The 21,755-nt window shown below is 38.8% G+C and overlaps 1 long non-coding RNA gene across 1 annotated transcript; it reads right to left on the reverse strand.

Moving 5' to 3' along the window:
- Nucleotides 1-343: 343 nt before the first annotated feature.
- LOC139151675 (uncharacterized) lies at nucleotides 344-11,303 on the reverse strand. The gene is made up of 3 exons (XR_011556471.1): nucleotides 10,788-11,303; nucleotides 2,560-2,645; nucleotides 344-1,768 (listed from the first exon to the last, which is right to left on the reverse strand). It is a non-coding gene; the product is annotated as an uncharacterized lncRNA (long non-coding RNA).
- Between the last annotated feature and the right edge of the window lie 10,452 nt (nucleotides 11,304-21,755).

Consider the following 21,755-nt stretch of genomic DNA (forward strand, 5'->3'; position numbering starts at 1 on the left):
TTTCCTTATGTATGTGTTTTCGTGTGGGAAGTCAGATTTCCACTTTTTTCAAACCCCTTACCACATACTTTGCAGACAAATGGCTTTACTTTTGTATGTGTTCTCATGTGACTTTTCAGATGTCCGCTTTGCGCAAACCCCTTACCACAAATACTGCAAATAAATGGCTTTTCTTTTGTATGTGTTCTCATATGGATTTTCAGATGTCCGCTTTGCGCAAACCCCTTACCACAAATACTGCAAATAAATGGCTTTTCTTTTGTATGTGTTCTCATATGGATTTTCAGATGTCCGCTTTGCGCAAACCCCTTACCACAAATACTGCAAATAGATGGCGTTTCTTTTGTATGTATTCTCATATGGATTTTCAGATTTCCGCTTTGCGCAAACCCCTTACCACACACTTTGCAGACGAATGGCTTTTCTTTTGTATGTGTCCTAATATGAACGTTAAGATTTCTACCATGTAGGCATCTCTTACCACACACTTTGCAGACAAATGGCTTTTCTTTTGTATGCGTTCTCATGTGGATTTTCAGATGTCCACTTTGCGCAAACCCCTTACCACACACTTTGCAGATGAATGGCTTTTCTTTTGTATGTGTCCTAATATGAACGTTAAGATGTCCACCATGTAGGCATCTCTTACCACACACTTTGCAGACAAATGACTTTTCTTTTGTATGTATTCTTGTGTGGGTTTTCAGATGTCCACTTTGTGCAAACACCTTACCACATTCTATGCAGACAAATGGCTTCTCTTTTGTATGTGTCCTTGAGTGAATATTGAGTGATCCACTGCATGTAAATCTATTACCACACACTTTGCATACAAATGGCTTTTCTTTTGTATGTATTCTCATGTGAACCTTGAGACATCCACTTTGTGCAAACCCTTTACCACACACTTTGCAGACAAATGGCTTGTCTTTTGTATGTGTCCTCATGTGAACCTTGAGATATCCACTTTGTGCAAACCCTTTACCACACACTTTGCAGACAAATGGCTTTTCTTTTGTATGTGTCCTGAAGTGAACATTGAGATGTTCTCTACGTGTAAACCTCTTACCACAAACATTGCAGACAAATGGTTTTTCTTGTGTATGTGTTCTCATGTGCATTTTCAGACTTCCACTTTGTGCAAACCCTTTACCACACACTTTGCAGACAAATGGTTTTTCTTTTGTATGTATCCTCAAGTGAACCTTGAGATGTCCACTGCATGCGTATCTCTTACCACACACACTGCAGACAAATGGCTTTTCTTTTGTATGTACTCTCATGTGTCTTTTGAGATTTCTACTTTTTGCAAACCCCTCACCGCACACACTGCAGACAAATGGCTTTTTATCTGTATGTGTCGTCATGTGAACTTTCAGATTTCCATTTTGTGCAAACCCCTTGCCACACAATTTGTATACATGAATCCTCATGTGCACCTTGAGACTTTCACTTCTCCCAAAACATGGCGTGTTGTCAGATTACCACTCTATACAAAGTTCTTACTACTCACTTTGTGGTCAAAAGGCATTTCACACATTCTGTTTTAAAACTATTTGCTTATTCTTTGCAAACACTGAGGTGCTCTTTTGTATAATTCGGCCGGGCACCTGACTTTGTATACTATGATACAGTAAAGCTCCTCTCACGTTGTTGAACGACAAATGTTCATGTTAAAGATGTTTGACTTCTCAGTCACATTTTGTCATGGTTCCACTTTACAGCTGACCTTGAGGAAAAGTCCTTGCAACTGACAACCTTGAGTAGCCTGAAATATAGGCATATGTGCAGATTGTTAGTATTTCTGTTGCAGCATACACCCTTGAGGGTGAGAGTGAGGGTGAGGGCAACTGTGGCAAACACCTATTAGGGAAATGACAACTTCTACTGCCTTTGCTTGGAGTGCAGTCAAGCTAAATTACTACTGTGCTGATAGCAGTTCATTGATCACTGGAGAAGCAGCCGTTGATGTTTATCCAACCTGTATTACTTGTTGTGGAAATCATCCACAGTATTGCAAATGAAAGAGAATGGTTCTCACTAAAAGAACAGAATAAACTTCATTTGTCCATCAATAATTGGTTCTGGTCAATACTCAGATCTTACCAAAGCAACACAAATATTTACAATTATATATAAAACTGAACATAATGGACTAAATACAACACTTCACACAGTGCTGTATATAACAGAACTGTAAACAAAATAACTGACACTAACATTCCATCAAGAACTGTCACTGTTCTATTAGGCTGTCAAAACTGTGCATTGCTGCATAAAAGGTCAAACCACAGAACTGCTGCTATACAAAAATACTACAGCAACACTGCTGTGCATTTATCTCTGCGTGCATTTGCGTGTTGTTTTCATGTTTTTTGAGCATTCTTGCATTCTAGTTGGTTTAAGAATACAAAAAATTGAGAAAAAAACGTGTCACCTCATCATTTTTGCAAAATGTCTGGGATGAAAAACAAACTTCTTATCTTTCTTGGCCTAATCTTCTTTAACTTTGACAATCTGGTGGAAATGTTGTTGAATGTTACAAAGTTTTCAACCAACCTGGTAGACGTATATCAACAGAAATGCTAGGATGTGTGGTCCAAGAAGAGATCACGGAAATGGTCATGTAGATATTGGTTCAATATCTGTTGAGAAGTAAACAATATTATATGTATGAGAACTGGACAAGTACTAGACTTGCTCCAAGTCTGTGGGCATATAAATATCAAAATAGAACAGCACACTTATCACTTATTAGAAGTGGGCTTTCGCATAGATCTTGGGATGAATGCGATGGCCAACACCAGCCAGTAACTACTGTCCCGCAGGCAGTCTAAACAACTCCTCAATTCATCACAATTTATCAACCAAAGGGAACAAAGCAGACAAAACCAGTCATTGACAATGACACAGTCCCCACTTTTACTTTAATTACAAGTCCTCTGAGAGGAAAGAGTCCTCTTCATTAATTAGGTCTGTGATTAAAAATACTGTGATACAGAGGGGCTTAATGGCAAAAATGAGTTCCAGGCAGGGCTTGACAATTCTATCGCCCGACGCCCGGGACAAGTGAAATTTACGTTCGGGCAAGTCAAAAATAAAATCTGGTCGCCCGCCGGACAAGTTGTTTATACAACTTCTGGCGCAATCAACGCGAACCTAAGTTGCAGTTTGTGCACGTGTCGCCCGATTTGCGTTGTCGTTCACACAAAATAAATGTCAATCACTGACTTTTTTTAGATACAATTGTGACGTTCTTCTGCGATTCACTTGCCGACTCACACAATGTTGCAATTTTTCGATGATCGACATGAAATTGTTTCATCGTCCAATTAAAAAGTCGCTTAAAATTTGGCGTAAACAGCATTTCTTTGTTGTATGCTGACTGCTCCGCCCCAACAAATTGGTAAAAAATTGCAAAACCCAATGCCATAGCGCTTATTGGCAATCGACCATGCAGTACTTAAAAATCACTTTATGCGGCCTCGCGAGGTAGACGAACATTGTTGGCAGATAGTTTGTGGAGTGATCGCTGTAAATATGAGTATTTTACGGTAATATCTCCACTAATGCAAACAAGGCATTGTGCATTTTCGCGAGCCAGAACGTAATTTCCGCTCCGCAGACCTACGCAAAAATCAAGCAAAGTTGTTGCCGTAAAGAGGCACGTAGTTTACGACGATGGGCATTGTGTAACTCTGAGAAACGACATTGTGATTATTTACGACGGCGCCACGAGGGCCAGCGTGATCGACGACTCGATGTGATGATTTAGAACGATGTTTCTGACAAAAGATCTAACATAAGCGTTATGATGAGGAAAAACGCCGTAGATGTTATCTCCCGAAATGGAATTTGGAAAGCACAGTGGCCTGGTTGAAATGACGGTTCCAAAATGTTCAGTACGTCGTGTCTCAAATACCCCACCATTGCCAAAGCATGGATGTAGGAAGAGACTACCTCCATGGTCAAACCAAGCGAAATGCTTTGCTTGACAGATACGACATGTTTCGCGTTGAATCGATAAGGTCTCACGAGTTTAGTCAACCGCATTTGGACTGTTTGGCACATCGCAGATGAGATCGTGACGGGGACAATGATTGTGGAAATTTTGTGGGTCCCGCTGAGCCCGATAGTACGGTTTCACTTGCCAACAATCCGATCGCATGCACTCGCAATGCGTGAACCGAATGACGAGGACCAGCGACAGAAACTGACCAATCTTTTTACGACGGCATTTATGCTTGCCAAACACGGGAAGCCGATGTATGATATGTACCTTCAAATTCAATGTTAGCTCTGCGTACAGGTCTGTGTGTTCCCGGCGTTATACGGCCTCTTGTGGTGGAGGCCGTATAACGCCAAGAACACACAGACCGTACGCAGGCCTACTTCAATGTAAACTTTTGAAAAAAATCGGCGTAAACATCGGCGAAAATTACCAAGATAAGAAAGCCCTGAAAGCCGCTACGGAATTCGTCGCAAGTATTTTGGTCTTGATTATTACAAATGGAGGACAAGTAAAATTTTTGAGAGGACAAGTGAAATTGAAAATCCACTTGTCCGACGGACAAGTGAACTGGAAAAAAAATTGTCAAGCCCTGCATGGTAGTGAAAACAAAAAACCAATGTAAGCCGCCATACTAATTACAAAAGGTCATTAAAATGAATCAATTAGTACTTAATCGACAGGATGCTGCCAAACATTTTTGCATCCTATCCTAACACTGACAGATTATCACCGGTACCATATTTCATAAAGTTTGATGCAGTACTTTGGACATTCAACATAAAAAAATATCCATTATGTAAATGCAAACTAGCAATTAATTTATATCTATAAATGATACCACTAAGTGTCATTGATTTGTATTTACAACACTATGAGATCAAAATCTGTACCAAGTTTCATCAACCTTAACCCTTTTCCTGCCAGACAGCATCACTTCCCCATTAGCCAAGTCAGTAAAAAGCGGTATTGAGCCAAAGCATGATGTATTTTCACCCACTTGGCTTGGTCTGTTGTAGCGTCTTTAGTAAAACAAAATCAAGTTTACAGTATTTGTGTTTTCAACAGCCTTCAAATGTTCAATGTTATGTTAAATACACCATATGGAATATGTTGTGTTTCATTATTTTTAATCATCTTGACCTGATGGTGAAATATGGACTTGGCAGGAAAAGGGTTACCGCAGTATTTGTGGATATATCACTCTAATTAGGAAAGTTCATTACATATGTAATTACAAATTAATTAACTTGACACTGATAAATGTCTTTTTCACTGTTAAAGCAATGTGAGCTTAACATCTCTACCAAGTTTCATGAAATTTGATGCAGTATTTCTTGACATATCAGATTAATTACGAAAATTCAATAATTGACATGATACTGCCACATGCCGTTAAACAAATTGATGTGCATATGTATGACATCGGCCAATGTCCTTGTGCCAACTTTGAATGATACTGGTGGAAATATGTCTGAGTTATACCTGGTAGCTCTGTACATGAAAAAATCGTCACAAAATGGCCACCAGGCAGCCATTATATTGCATTGGACTCTGAAACCAATAGACATGCATATTTATGACATGATAGGTCAATGTCCTTGTGCCAAATTTGAAAAAAATCAGTTGATACATCTCCAAATTATGGCTCATGAGATGACAAAATCATAACAAAATGGCCACAAGGCAGCCATATTGCATTTGATTGTGAAACCAACTGACATGCATATTTATGACATTGGTCAATGTCCTTATACCAACTTTGAATAAAATCCGATGATACATGTCTGAGTTATGGCTAAGGACATGAAAAAATTGTAACAAAATGGCCGCCATGCGGCCATACTGGATCATATCGTGTTCCCAAATTGACATGCATATGTATGATATAGGTCAATATCCTTGTACCAACTTTGAATATAATCGGTTGAAATGTGCCTGAGTTATGGCTCTGTACATGAAAAAATCTAAAAACAAAATGGCCGCACGGAGACCATATTGGATCCTATGACAAAGCAAATCAATGTGGATATGCATGACATAGGTCAATGTCCTTGTACCAACTTTGAATAAAATCGGTTGAGACATGCCTGAGTTATGGCTCCGTACATGAAAAAAATGTAACAAAATGGCCTCCATGCGGCCATATTGGATAATATCGTGAAACAAATTGACGTGCATATGTATGATATAGATCAATGTCCTTGTACCAACTTTGAATAAAATCGGTTGAGATGTCCCTGAGTTATGGCTCAGTACATGAAAAAATCATAACAAAATGGCCGCATGGCGGCCATATTGGATCGTAGCACAAAACAAATCGACGTGCATTAATGTATGACATATGAAGTAATCCTTGTACCAAGTTTGAATGAAATCACTCCAGGCATCTCAGAGATATCTGTGTGAACAGATGCACGGACGGACGCACGGACATGACCAAATCTATAAGTCCCCCGGACAGTGTCTGTTGGAACAAAAAAGAATTGGCACAGGCATATCTCAGATATCTGCATTCATGAGCCCCTATGAATGGACACAGCATTAATATTAATTTCATCCTGGAACACCTGTGGATCATACCTGGGGAGCCTGTGGATGGATACCAAATACAGGGAAAAAAACGGCCGTCACACAGCCATTTATGATCGAATCATTACAAAAATTGGCATGCATATATACGTGATAGGGATTAATGGATGTACCAACTTTCAATGCAATCGCGCCTGGCATCGCTGAGAAATTTACGTGAACAAACGCTCACTCATCAAATATAGGAAACAAAATGGCCGCCAGGCAGCCATTTTAGACCTGATCAAAACAAAAATCAATGTGTTTATGTATAACATATAGAGTAATCTATGTACCAAATTTGAATGGAATCGCTCCTAGCATCACTGAGAAATTTGCATGAACGTACACACCGACATCAAATGTAGGAAACAAAATGGCCACCAGACGGCCATATTGTATCGGATCGTAAAACAAATCAACGTGCATATGTATGGCATAGGTAATAATCCTTGTACCAAGTTTGAACGAAATTGCTCCAGGCATCTCTGAGATATCTGCGTGAACGGACGGACGCACGGACATGACCAAACCTGTAAGTCCTGGTGTCCGTGGGGACTAATCAAAGCAGTTACCTGCGATGTATTCTGGAGAGAACAGAAAAAACAATGAAACTCCGAGAAAGATCGCAAATTTGGTGTTCAAAACACAGATAGTGCCAGTGACATACCAGCTGTATTGTACTGAGAGCTTTTTGCAGAGAGAATGATGTCGGAATCCTTGAAATTTGCAGCAGTACAAGTGATGAAGAACTTTTTGAACCTTTGGAGACGCAGTATACAGTGTATAGAAGTTCTGGAAGGAGATGAGAATCTTCGAAAAATCCCTTTTCTAAAATTACATTGTATTAATTTGAACCGGTGATGGCCATGCAGTGTTACCATTCAAAATTGGATCAATACTTACTCAAGCAATGTTTTTAAGGCGGGTAGGGGTCATGAAATTTTTTATCTTCTTCAAAGGAGCGTGTCATCAATTTTTAGGGGCAATGGGTAGTGGGTTCACTTATTTTAACTGATCGACCGGAGGAATTTGCCGGCCATTCCACGGCTATAATAACTGAACGCTCCCTAGACTTGGTTCAAGTCTGTGATTTGTGAATGTTTGAGTGGGGTGAACCCGATGATTTGTGTTCTGTTTTCGTATGAAACGCGTGAGTGGGGTGAACGCTATACCGGTATACGCTTACAGGGGAGTTTCTCCCGGAATCCGGCGGAAACTAACTCTCCGCTGCTCAGACTCAAGGGTGACGCGTTCAATCTTGGGTAAAACCTGGCCCGGGCTGCCAAATTCCAAATATGTTTGTATGAAAAAGGAGAGACACATGAAAAACTACTGCAAATGATTTTATTTTTGGAAATTCACCGACTTGAACCAAGTCTGAACGCTCCCTTTCTTACTTAGGCCCAAAGTGTGCAATTTGTAAGCTTAGGCCAAAAAAAAAATATGTGCTGTTCCGATTACCCGACCTACCCCAATTTTAACCCCCCGACCCTAGACTTTTTAGAGCCTCGTAAACCCGGAAGTAAAAATAACGATATGAAAAAACGTGAAACGCATGAAATCACGCGAGAACTATGACAAATCGCGCGAATCACGCGAGAACTAATACATCATTCTTATAGAAGTGATGCCAGACCACGCTCATGAAAACTTGCGACACGACACTGACAGTTGTTGCACACTGAACGGTTTCTGGTTTTCAAACTGCTGTATTTCAAAAAGTGTTAGGTCTAATTCAATAAAATTTTCGATAAAAAAAATTCCAATTAAACTGCTCGTTCTACCATGGGATTTTTTTGAAAATAAAGAAAAAAATATCGCGTCATTTTAGCGCTCAAAATCAAGCATTATTTTTCGCCATATACAGTGTGCCGTACTGCGGCACGCACATTTCTCAGGCCACTACTTCCTATGTTAGAATGGAATGGCTCGTTACACTATGTTGTTCAGTGCCTAAACTAAACGGCGTTTTGTAGGTAGGTTTTCGCTAAAATGCAGGGACAATTTTCAGTGATCGGAGTTAGTATACCAAACAGCAACTGTTATATTAAATTTGTGGAAAGTTCAAAGCATTTTCATGGCCTTTTTTTGATGTAATCTTTCATTTGATTTACATTCTTGTTGTCATTTCCGAACCGCGCCATGCACAGCGCGGCCATATTATGCAGGCCAAGTGAAAACCCGGAAGTGTTTTGTGATAGTGAATCGAGCAAAATTTTGGTCAATTTTACTTTTTATAGTCATTCTATCATTAAAATATAAACCCGTACACCAAAAACTGTGTGTTAAGGTCAGTTCTGAGTAGTTTCAAAATCTGTGCGTTCGGAATTTACCGTGAATTTTGCCGTACGTACGTACTTCGTTGAACAGCCCCTAACTGCCAACGCTAAAATCAGCTGTTTTCAAACGTGAACCCTGGTAGATTTGCGAACATTAAACTGTGTTCAGTTTTCATCTGTTGATGTTACACAAAATTTACAAAATGATATTTGACAACAGAAATGAATACTCTTTCAATGATGTATGGGAATAAAGTCAGCATGCGATGTAAACAACCTTTATTTTTAAACAGCATTAACGTAAACTGGGGAAAATGACAGACGGGGGTAGTGCAGGAATCGGGAATTGATAAACAAGACAAGTTGAAAGACGGGCAAATGAAGAGAGAATGAAAAATCTAAGGAAAGGAAAGGAAAAAATCATAACCCTGACTCTAGATTTCAATGCTAAAGGAAAATTGAGTACAACAAGATGACAGCTTTTTAGGGGGGAGTAATATTCTTGTGTAAAAAAGGACAGCTCCAGGGGGATTATTCTGTACTGTGAGTTGATCAGTTGAACAATGACTTATTTTATTCATATTCCTTGATTTTTCGTTTTTTGAATATCAGAATTTCTCAAATGTAACATTTAAGAAATTTTACAGATCTAAAATATATTTATTCTTTTTTGTTATTACTCAAGTTTAACTGTCCAAAATTTGACAGAGCTAGCTTAAAAACTCTGAAAGTTACAGTAGTTTGAAAATGGCAAAAAATAGCTTTTGACTGGTAGTATACACGGTGCCGTCCAATTTTCAACTCTGTCTCACAAAATTTTTGGCATTTTCAAGTCTCTGTGTAAAAGAAAACAAAAGCTCCTTTTACCGTACTCTTACAATATATTGCACAAAAAGTATTTTAAAGCAGATTAGTTAGAGAATTAATGTTATTATACAACTATATTTTTTCATAGGGATACCCACAAAATGACTCTTAGCCATATGTTGAAATTTTTTGACCATTTGTCAAAAAATCGAGCATATTTTAATTCTAAAAAAATCATAACCCTGGAAGTAGACAAGATAGAACCATCATTCAAACAGTTTTTTGAATCCTGAGACAAGATCTTCAAGAAAACATACAATTCAAGTAAGTTTAACCAAGAACAAAAAAGGGCCTGGTATAGCAGGCCTCGTTTCAAACAAAATGGTGACTCGCGATGGATATCAGACATAACGTGTACTCAATTTTGTTTCGCAAATGCGATCATGGCGAAGAAAGGTTGATTTTGTCTTCTGTTAAACAGAACCGAACATTCAAAGAACTTTTGGAGGAACACCATCCAGGATTTTCTGAATGTAAAATGTACTCTATTCGAGTTGAATGTGCCAGTGATGCTGCTGGGCCGTGGTTGGGAAGTACAACAGACAAATATACAGGTTGGCGAGGCTACAAACAACTTCAACGTAAATTATGTGCGTTTTTCTTGCGAGTGACTGCAAAAAGCTAAGGATTTACCTTTGGATAAACAGTTCACTTTCCTGTCAAAGGACATAACGTGTACTCAGCCATATTCAGCCATATCAATTTCCGTGGCAGTCTAATAAACCACACACTTCAATTCTACTGATGAATATTTTATTTTAATATATTGGTATTCAATTTGAGTGCATTTCATGAGGAAATTGTTCACTGGTAGTTTGTTTGAACGTGTACAAAATGCACATTGAGAAATAAAAAAAAAATGAAAAAAAAAAAATTTCCCTACCTACCTACCCTATTTTTGAAAACCATGTAATCGGAACAGCACATTTTTTTTTTTTTTGGCCTTATCTCGCAACTCACGAATTCTTACACTTACAACCTTTTCGTGAAAATATCACAGCAATGACTTTCTTTGAAACATGATCTATATAATATTGCAGCGTGTAGTGCGTTGGTACCTGATTTCCTGGTCCAGATGCGTTGGTACAAGTGGTACGAGGTGTTGTCTTCAAGTTCCACGTTGTATCACTACCCAGTAGCTGTGACACCGGAGGCTGGCAGGACAAGTTTTAACAATCGCTCTCGTAAATGTCGCAAGTCACTTTTAGTTTAAATGCGAGCTTCTCATCACAGCAGGTATAGGCTTGTCGATAAATATTATGATGAACATCTACAAACCTTGTTGTCGTAATAGTAGTCATTTGGGGTCGGTTACGCGGGAATCGCCTTTACTTGATCTGCAAATGCGACTAACTCACTAAAAGCCTTGACTGTACTTTTGCCTTTACAGCGCACAACCCGCGATTCGTAGACAGAATTCAGACGTGTGTGTATGGTGAACGTCGAGTAGCGTCAATGACGATCAAAACAGCGAATGAAGTTGACGACAGCACACATTCATTCCTCGGGGTCTTCTGTTGTTCGTGTGACGCGATCGCCCGCAAAGTTGGTCTCAGAATCAGAATCAGTCGCCACTCACATTCCAAATAATGCCAGTGGTGGCGCCCTTGACATGCCGACAGGGCGTAAAGGGGCCGGTAAGGGACGCTCACGGTAAGGGACCGTTCAGTTTTTCACGGCCGGGGGGGCCGGCAAAATCCGGGGGGGGGGGGTCATCGTAATTTTGGAATCCACGAAGGGGGGGGGGGTCATCGCTTTTTCACTGTAGGAAAGAGGGGTCACCACATTTTCAAAAACATAATACCTACAATAAAGTTCACTTTATGCCATGGCCATGATCGACCCTCTTTACCGGCGGGCCACCTACGGCGGCCCACTACAATAAATATACTTTATGTATTACCCATGACCCTCTTAACGGGCAGACGCCTTTGGCGGCCCACTCCAATTAGGTTTACTTCATGCAATGGCCATGATCAACCCTCTTTACCGGCGGGCCGCCTGCGGCGGGGCCGCCTGTGCGCCCACTACAATAAATTGACTTTATTGTAATACCCCATGACCATCTTAACGGCCGGACGCCACCAGCGGCCCTGTCCACTAAAGTTTACTTTATGCAATGGCCATGATCGACCCTCTTTAACAGTGGGCCACCTTTGGTGGCCCACTAGAATAAAGTTGACTTTACGTAATGGCTCATGACCCTCTTTACCGGAGGGCTGCCGGAGGGCTGCCTTTGGCGAACCACTCCAATAAAGTCGTCTTAATTAACAGACGTTTGCATGGATGTGGCTGAGAAGTTTGTGCACTGGCATCTCTGCTACATGAATAAAGTGCTGCGTACCAGAGTTCAAATCCAGACCGTGCGGGCAAATTTGACATATGGACTTTGGTTATTTTTCAGCGCAGGGGGGGGGGGGGGGTCATCAAATTTCTTCGTCTGACAAAGGGGGATCATCTTTTTTTCACGAAAAATTCAGGGGGGTCTATATTTTTTTGAACACCGGCGACAAGATTTTGCCGCCCCCCCCCCCGACTGTAAAAACTGAACGGTCCCCATAAGCAACTTGGGGGGGGGGGGGGTTGGCTGTATTTCGATTACCGTGCGCAAATATCGTACTTCAAGTTTTTCTATCGCAACATCTCGCTACACGTTTTTCTGTATCGCAATAATATCGCGCTACATTGTTTGGCGTGTACCAGGCCATGCAGTAGGGCACCGGCACTACACCAGCATTCTTTTGACTGTGAATCAGTGCACGAGTAAAATAACGTAATAAGGGACGGACCATCAACTTGGGAGGGGGTGGTAAAAAACAGAAAATAAATATTCAGAGCAGAAAGTTAGGGAAAAAAAATCTTCAAACTAGTTTGCAAAATAAAAAACAAATAAATAAGAATACAAATGCGTAAAAAAAAAATCTGCAAAAATCTTAAAAAATCTTGAATTTTTTTTAGATTTTACCGACAGTAAGCAACTTTCTGTATTTTTAGTACATCCTCCAGGCACATTTTTATTTTATTTATACATTTAGAGTGACTGTATCCCTTATATACTGGAAGTTGTGATTATCTTATCTTTTCAGAACTTTTGTATTCTGATCACTTGAAAATTATAAAATTATAGAGCCTGTTTTCTACTTGTTTCCTGCATACAAACCAAGCAGGTACACTAGGTAAAACATTGAAACTGTGGTATGGTTGTCAAAATAGAAAGTTGTATTTGCCTTTTAAGATCAAGGTGAACAGGTGCAGGCCACATCAGGTTCGTTTTTTTCACAGCATAATATTGCAATGATGAATGCAAGTGTTACAGACTAAATTTTCTTTGGCTTACTGATATCGTTTTTGTAATTTCGGAATCTGTACAAAGGTCAGTGAACGAAAGGGCTGAACTATTCAAGTCTGTGTAAGGGTTAATGATCGTTATGAATTTTCACACATCTTGGTTCAAACTCCGTTGTTAGGGACATTTAATGTATTTACGTCATTGACACCTAAGTATCAAGGATAAAGATAGACACTTTTATTAGTGATATCTAACACATCTTGGTTCAAACTCCGTTGTTAGGGACATTTAATGTATTTACGTCATTGACACCTAAGTATCAAGGATAAAGATAGTGACATCTAGTGTCAAGGCAGTTAAGTGAATTCTTATAGTCAATATTTAAATTCCAGACAGGACCCTGGGACGATTACATAAGGGAAATGTTGTATAACGATGATGTCACCTATGCAGATCATGTATGATTTTATATGATCAATATCCTATCAGAGAAAGTTTAGTAATGTATTTCTTGAAGGGAACATTGGAGGATTAACTAATTTAATCTAATTAGGATGTTACGATTTCTTTTTTCAAAGGGATGATCACCCACTATTTTCAGTCGGAGGTAGCTGGGCATCAGATGTGTAAACTTTACACTTCAGTAATAAACCACCATCATTGATATCCAACCACTTTGTGAGTCTCTACTCTGTCAAAGATCTCGAAGTACCTCTCAGCAGTGAGTACACTCCCCAGACCGGCGAGATACGACTATAACACAAGAATGGGTGGGTGAACAAGTAGAAACACGTCAATAATGATAAAACAACATATCAAGTCATTATGTATTATTTTGCACGTAGAATGGCATTTTCAATTCTTTTTTCTCAAAAAAACAGCCTTAAAAACAACAGCAACACATTTTTAACATTCAACAATATTTTACGTAGAATGCCATCTATCCAACAAATCCCAACACAAAAACACACAAAAGGGTTGAACTTTGAAGGTTTCTCTATAGCAAATACTGACTAAATCTGCATGAATAATCGTTTGCGTGTAGCACATGCTGAATGACAATTATCTGAAGAATTTTTCCACCACAAAAAAGAGCATGATTTTAAAAAAAATTAAGGGACTTATGTGGTGCATGGTGGCGCTCTTATACAGGGCTGACCACAGGGGTCTCAGGCAGGGCAGTGGTAGCTAATATGCTAGCTGCATCCAAAATTATGGTACCTGGCATCATTTGCATTATTATAAATGAAGCAAGTAGTAAATTATGGAATTTTATTTGAGAGGCAAACGAGAAGTTATAAAAGGGGCACTTTCATTCAAAGATATGAATGAATGTGTGGCAAAAAAAGTTGTCGACATTGAAGAAAAAATTAGTGCACCCCAATTAACCCCCCTTGACTACCAAGGCCAATGTATTCCTATATACCAGGCCCCTTATGTAAATATTGATAAAATCTTGGGTGTGGTCATTGCATGAACACTGCTTAGAGTAAAAATTAAGTAAGTACCAATAAACCATATATTTTCTGAATCAGCATGAAATTTCCCACTTTTTCATACATAAGTTTTGTATTTCCAGGTCACGTGACTGATCACATGACACATCATGTGACCAGAGTTGGCAAAGAATATGAATATTTGAAGCATCAGGACGTGTTTTGAATCCATAAAATGACGCAAATTTGAATACAGTTGCAATTTTCATGGCATTGTCTTTACATTTATGTAATAATAACTACCCTTTACTTTATTTATAGATGTACTTATTTAAGATTTTTCTCACAAAAGGCAAAGTAAATGAACCACAAACATCAGCATCTGACATGATTCTGTATTTGAAAATCAACAATTTTAATTTTGTAAACACCTGCTTTATGTCTTCCTTGCAGAAACATGCATCTAAAATGGTTATGATTTATCAAAAAATAATTCACAATATTTAAAAATACATTTCAGGGAACAACATATCACATGACCAAACACATGACCAGTCATGTGACCAGTCATATTGATAATATGGCTGCTATAAAATTTCACTGGCTTATAGTAAAAAATTGTATTTCGTCTAGTTTCATTCACGAATATTACTGTTAATAGAACATATTTACATATAATCATTTGTTTTCAATAAATAAACATTTCATTTCATTAAAAAACAAAACAATAAACATCTTTGCGATCGTCCGTACTTCTGAAAACTGTAAACAATCAGCGCGACACTTCTGTCATCAGCCTGACCTTTCAGGGTCGAAGTCATGGGTCACGACATTTGCTTCCGGATTTTGGCTATACTCGGATGTACGGGGGCGCAATCACATTCAGGCCAATCGGAATACATCAATCTTAGTCACGCTGCCTGCCGACGCTGAAATTATGGGAGTTTTAGCGACAAAAACAAAGCAAATACGCCTATTTAATTGTGCCGGATATTTCCGGCACTCAAGGTATATGGTAATTCAATATGGCGCCGGATATATCCGGCGCCATAGGTAGTCAAGGGGTTAAAGTGCTTATGAATTATTTGAGATAAAGGGACCCTTAAATGGGGCCAGCTTATTAAAGTGTTTCATTGCGAATTTTGACAATAAACTGAATCGTGATTATCACTATCTCCATATCTCAATTTCAAAGTCAACAACAACCGAATCCCAATGGTGTATTGAATGTGTTGAGTACCTGGAAGTCACTTAGACTTATAAGACTGAATTTACCAACATCAAAACAGGATCTTCTTAGTGAAGTTCTGTGGTTATAATGGCAATATTAAGAATGAAGGAAGTGTCCTCTTTTATGAAAAATGGTCAAAGAGTAGATTTTAATATGGAATGATAACAGAAATGACTGGCTTCAACAATGGGAAATAATTGCAAAATTATAGATATGTGCAAGAGGAAATTAAGACAGAGTATGAAACAGTCCTCAATGCTATTCCAGATTCCTTGAAACAATTCATAATCTAGACCGATAATCTTATATCCGTGTAGTTATTTATACAGTACCCCATCCCCAGTTAACTATGTGGATTTTGTTCTTGATAGCATCTGATTGCATGCGACTGGAGCTCGAGCTCCTCCTTCGCACTTAACACAGAATTACTTTTTCTGTAGAAAAATGCAGTTTGAATACCAGATTGCCCGAATGTATATTTCTCGCGCGGTACGCACAAATACACAAGCTTAAGTCTAGGTGTTCAGGCCTAGAGTCTCAGGCACAGTCACTCGTGAGCTATTCAGCTCTTGGACTATTCGCCCCATAGACGAGTGTACACAAGCGAGGTGTTTTTCTTGCTTATGTACAAGCGTCTATGGGGCGAATAGTCCAAGAGCTGAATAGCTCACGAGTGACTGTGATCTCAGGCAGATGCCAAGAGAACTTGAAGCGTGTTGCTCAGGGACGCAATGCAGCAATGTCCAGGTATGAAGCTTCCTAACGATGATGTTGGGGATAGTGGCCCCAACACCATGATGCCATATCCGATCTGATACTGCATTGCGTTTTTATGTTTGGTATTCATTCAAAGAGAGATACAATGCCGGAAATCAACATACTTATCATGCACATTCCAATATACTACAATACTTAGACGTATACACACAGGGAAATAAAGCAATAATCTGAACTAAAGTCAAAGCGTATCTTTCCGTTTTTATTTCCATATTTTATTTCTAGGATAAGTTTTGTGCTTCTGTTCCAAAATCCAAAACATATCAGAAACCTTTCATAGTACTCTGTGTAGTAAAATCTATGGCACCAATAAAGGCATACCTTTATAGCCGAGACAAAATGTTTATAAATCGGAAAATACACATTTACTAAGGCAAACCAATGTATTTTTCGTTCTCATTGATGCAATGAGAACGAAAAATAACTTGTCATTTTACTTTTTCTAAAATATGTTACTGTATCAAATGTATTGTAAAATATTAGTGCATGTTGCTGATTTCTCATATAGAAAACAGAAAAGAATCAGGAATTCGTCATGCTTTTCATTTGAACTGCAGATTTCATAATGATTAGTTCACATTGCAAAACAGACTGTTTGCAAACACCCATATATCTCTGATTCTGTGTGGCTTATCTCGATATATTAAAAGTTATGCGCCCGAAGGGTGCGTCAAAAACTAACTTCATGATGCAATTTTTTGTGGCTGGTATGATGCTTTGCAGAGATTTTCAATTTTCAAATATCCAAATATCTATGATATATAAGTTTGATATATTTAAGTCAGGCACCCGAAGGGTGTGTCGAAAAATGCAACCCAATGATGAAATTCATGGCTTGTAAGCTTACGATGTATTTTAGGCAAGTATGAGCCCGTGGTGTAATTCAAAAACACGCTGACCCACCCTTAAGGTGAAGTACTACGAATTACGTTAAAATTAAGTTGTGGTGTCATTTTCTTGAAACTTTGCACAAATATTCTGGAAGTTGTTCAAGTGCAAAAATGAAATAAAAAATGGGGGTCACCACGCTCGTTTCCATGGAAACGGACGTTAAAATGGTGTCGTTAGAAATAAATAAAAATGATATAATTCACTGAAACTAAAGAAAGCAATTATAAAACGCTTAGCAAATGAGTTAATTTTAATAAATACCAAGAATTAAGATCCGTATCTATCGAATGTATAGTTTTCATGATGTTTGTAAAGTAATTTCAACATAAGTATCAATTACAAAATGACGATATCGAAATTATATCACTACATAATTTTCGAACTTTCTTCCTGTCGCTTTGAATGGTGTCATTTTGACCAAACTTAGCGAATAAAATCCTGACATAATACCATTTATTTTACACTTTTAATAAAAGGGTGTCACCACACTACTTTTTACAATATCTCCAGGTGAATAGGTAATATGCGCCATGTAAATGGGTGAGAAATGTTAATTTTGCGCTCATATTGAATAAAAACCAGCTTCCTAGGGGGTTCAAATTTGACAAGGTTAAATGTCACACGATGCTGAAGTTATTTTCGTATTCGTTTTCGTATTCGTTTTCGTATTCGTATTCGTATTCGTATTGGAGTCACTGACAGAAAATGTTATTTTTAGTCCAGGTTTCAGGTATGAAACGTGCAATATACGATATTACTGAGGTTTAAATATTGTGATAATTTGATTCGTAATTTCATCTGCCAAATTTGGTTAAATTTACATAAATTTGCATTTGTAGATTTTAAAGAATTTTGTTCACCTCATTTTATTTGGAAAAAAATACTTAAAATCGGTTGGGATCAGGTAAGGCAGCATCTTCGCTTGCCAATGTCTCTTGACCGGGCAGCTGGATGCACCCCAAAATCAGGTGGTCAGTGCCAAGTAATGGGACTCGTGAGAGCGGATGCAAAGGAGCTGCCCTGGACTGTACCATTGTTTTGCGGGGAGGGCAGATTTTGTGAGGCGCTGCAAAACGGGTGACTGTTGAAAGCTATGATGAACGGGGGACTGTCCAGGACAACCATCTAAATAAAAAAATGTGAAAATTGTTATATCCGGTCATCCTTTGGGACTCACTTTAGAATACTCATATCCATTTACAATTTGTATTTCAAGTATTTTACTTCATTTCGACATGGCTCTACGTAGACCTGAAATAAATTTATAATAACAATACAATACAATACTTTACAAAACTCAGTGAGTGCGGTAAGGCAAAAATTACAAAATTGCAAGTTACGACAAAGTTGTACGTGCTGCTACTGGGTAGAAAGTAACAGAAATCAATCACAATAGGTAGTTTAACTTTCAGAGTAAAGATGTGAGCAATAATAACATAAAAACGGACCGACCGATAATTCATGTATTACATTCAATCAGGGCTCAAAGTAGCGACCATTTTCAGTCGCATAGGCGACCAAATTTTATGAGATTGCGACTGAATTTTTTCAAGACATTTCTCCATACCGTATACGTGATCAAATTGTATTCGCTCAGTGTTCACGGAGCATTGTCCCGAAAGGCCGCGACCCCAAAATACACATTGAATAAGCATAGCCGTTGAGCGGAGTTACTCAAAAGTTTGAGCGCGTTCTCTCACTGCACAGCGCTGCCAATGTGTCTGCTGATGTTATCTTGGATGATCTGTCAAAATATCCCATGAATTTAATGATAAATTTTACTACAATCCAATCAAGAATCAGAAGCAGTTTTAGTGCTGTCACATCATTTCAACTGAACCAATCATAATCCCAGCATAAAATGTCATCAAATATAGCTGGCAAGGGAAAACAAGCAACCAGTAACTGCAACATGTTTCATGCGTTCACGTGCGTAATGAATATTTGCGTTTATAGTGGCATGTGACCGGCTAGACCATTTCGGAAATCGTCCTTTGGAAAGCAGATCAAAGCATCGATTTCATCAAGCTTGGACTAGATTAGCATGTTTCATAAAGGTTCTTGTTTTCAGCTAGATCTAAATAGCAAGCAACTTTGTTGAAATATCATGGCAAATCTGCCTGGTAGCGACTGCAATTATGTAGAACTATGGAAGACCGGTCACGACATGCGACCTGCGACTTCAAAACTGCGACCTGCGTCCTGCGAGTTTGAAACATGCGACCTGCGACTTCGGCATTTAGACCAAGGTGTAGGCCTAACCTGCGACTTCACAACAGCGACCTGCGTCCTGCGTGTTTGTCAAACTGCGATATCAGTCTTGATTTGTTCGCACCATTGCTCTGAACACGAGCCTGAAAAACACGAGGGACACCATTGCACTATATTAAAACAGCCGGTTTACCGCATTCTCGCGACCAGAGCATTATTTTCGCACCGCTGGCCTACGCAAAAATCGGCCAGCGAAAGAATTCAACCAGCGATAGAAGTGCATGAAGCTGTGACGGTAGAGAATTCCACAAACGAAGAGCACAAATTTATTTTCCTTCTTACGAAAGGCAAACCGATCTGAAATAATGCAATAGCAATAGGGTTTTAAACGTCTACATCAGTGTTTAATAGTTTCTGGAACTTTTCTGCCTACATGATTTAAAATATTATATACACACAAAAAATAATATGTACATTATAGTATGTACATATTAGGCTTAAAGACTGAAAATATGATTGTAGGAGGGTTTAATTATGTCCTGTTTTACAGTTTTAACTCGCGTTATCTATAAAGAACTTGAGTCGGTCTCTGGCTATTCATGGTTAGCAAATATGTTTGCACTTCTGTCAATATCAGTATTATTTTAACTGCTTTACTTTGCATATGTTATTTGTGTAGACAAATGTAGTCCGAAGTTAACCAGTAAGAATATTTTTATTTTTCCAACTGAACAAAAGTTGGATCAATTCGATTTTTTGACGAAAAGTAAAAATGAAATTAGACGAAAGATGGCAACATCCGATGATCAATCACTAGAGAATTGGAACAAAACTGGAAATGTTAGAAAATGAACGACAATAACTGAAAATTCGAATGTTTGCAATGACACTGACGCAGTTATGATACAGGGGGGGACAACTGATGAATTAAACAGACAGCTAGATGGTTATACCACAGTGAAATGAGGATAAATACCAGAGATTTCTAAAAATCAAAAAGTTTGTCGATAACATAAGGAAAGAAACGAGGTAAGGCAGACGAAGAATATCGAAAGTAATTTGAAATTATAATATAAACATATAAATGCCTAGATCACGTAGCATATTATTTTCCATGCATTAACACGTACTGTCAACATTTCCGTCATAAAATTATCTCTCCAGATGAAAATGAGTGAACTGGTGTGTACATGAATTGAGTTTTGCCAGACTTGGTGAACGATTTACCAAAGCGAAAGCAATGGCTTATTAATTGATCGATGTTGAACGTTAAATCTCCTTTCCACGTTTACCCTTTGAGCGCTGTAATTTTCTCCCACCAAAATTTTAGTGCAAAATTTTACCAATTGTATGAATTTTCTGTAATTTTTGATAATTTTGGACCAAATGGACATCACATTTCATTGGCTACAGGTTTTTCCCAATGTTTTTGCAAAAATTGGAGAAAAATTGACAGGGGTTTATTATATAAAGGGGACAAAAATAGACTTTGGCGCTCAAAGGATTAAAGTTCACGCAAGACGCCTCCAATCTAATACTGAGGAAAACACCATGAAACGTTACGTGTTGTTGTCGCATGTCGCAGTTGTGAAGTCGCAGGTCGCAGTTTGACAAACACGCAGGTCGCTGTTGTGAAGTCGCAGGTTACACCTAGGTCTAAATGCCGAAGTCGCAGGTCGCATGTTTCAAACTCGCGGGACGCAGGTCGCAGTTTTGAAGTCGCAGGTCGCATGTCGCATGTCGTGACCGGTCTTCCATATAGAACAGACCATGGATGTAAAAACTTCCATGAACAGACCATGGATGGGACTGTGGCGATGACCTCAATGACCCGAGCGAGTTCGATACACGCCACAAGTACCGCTGCGATATCACAGCTAGGATTCAATGCGCATATACGTTTGAGTTTTGTTCTCTTGCCTACAAAATATCTATCGAAAGTTGATAGTTGCTGCATTTCTATTCAGAGTTTTTGTTGAAAAAAGTAGCTATCTACGGCTAGCGGCTTAATTGGTCCCCCAAAATAGTACTGCTGAAAGTTTTTGGAGTGACCTGAGAACGGAGCTGTAGAGCGGGGCAAACTGCGTAACACTAAAACTGGATCGCACAGTAACAAATGACGGAAACCGATTGAGCCAGTTGCGACAGCTACTAGACTAGCTGAAGCCTATTTATCATAGAATACAGGTGT

The sequence above is a fragment of the Ptychodera flava genome, chromosome 15 (assembly GCF_041260155.1).
Source record: "Ptychodera flava strain L36383 chromosome 15, AS_Pfla_20210202, whole genome shotgun sequence".
Lineage (NCBI taxonomy): Eukaryota > Metazoa > Hemichordata > Enteropneusta > Ptychoderidae > Ptychodera > Ptychodera flava.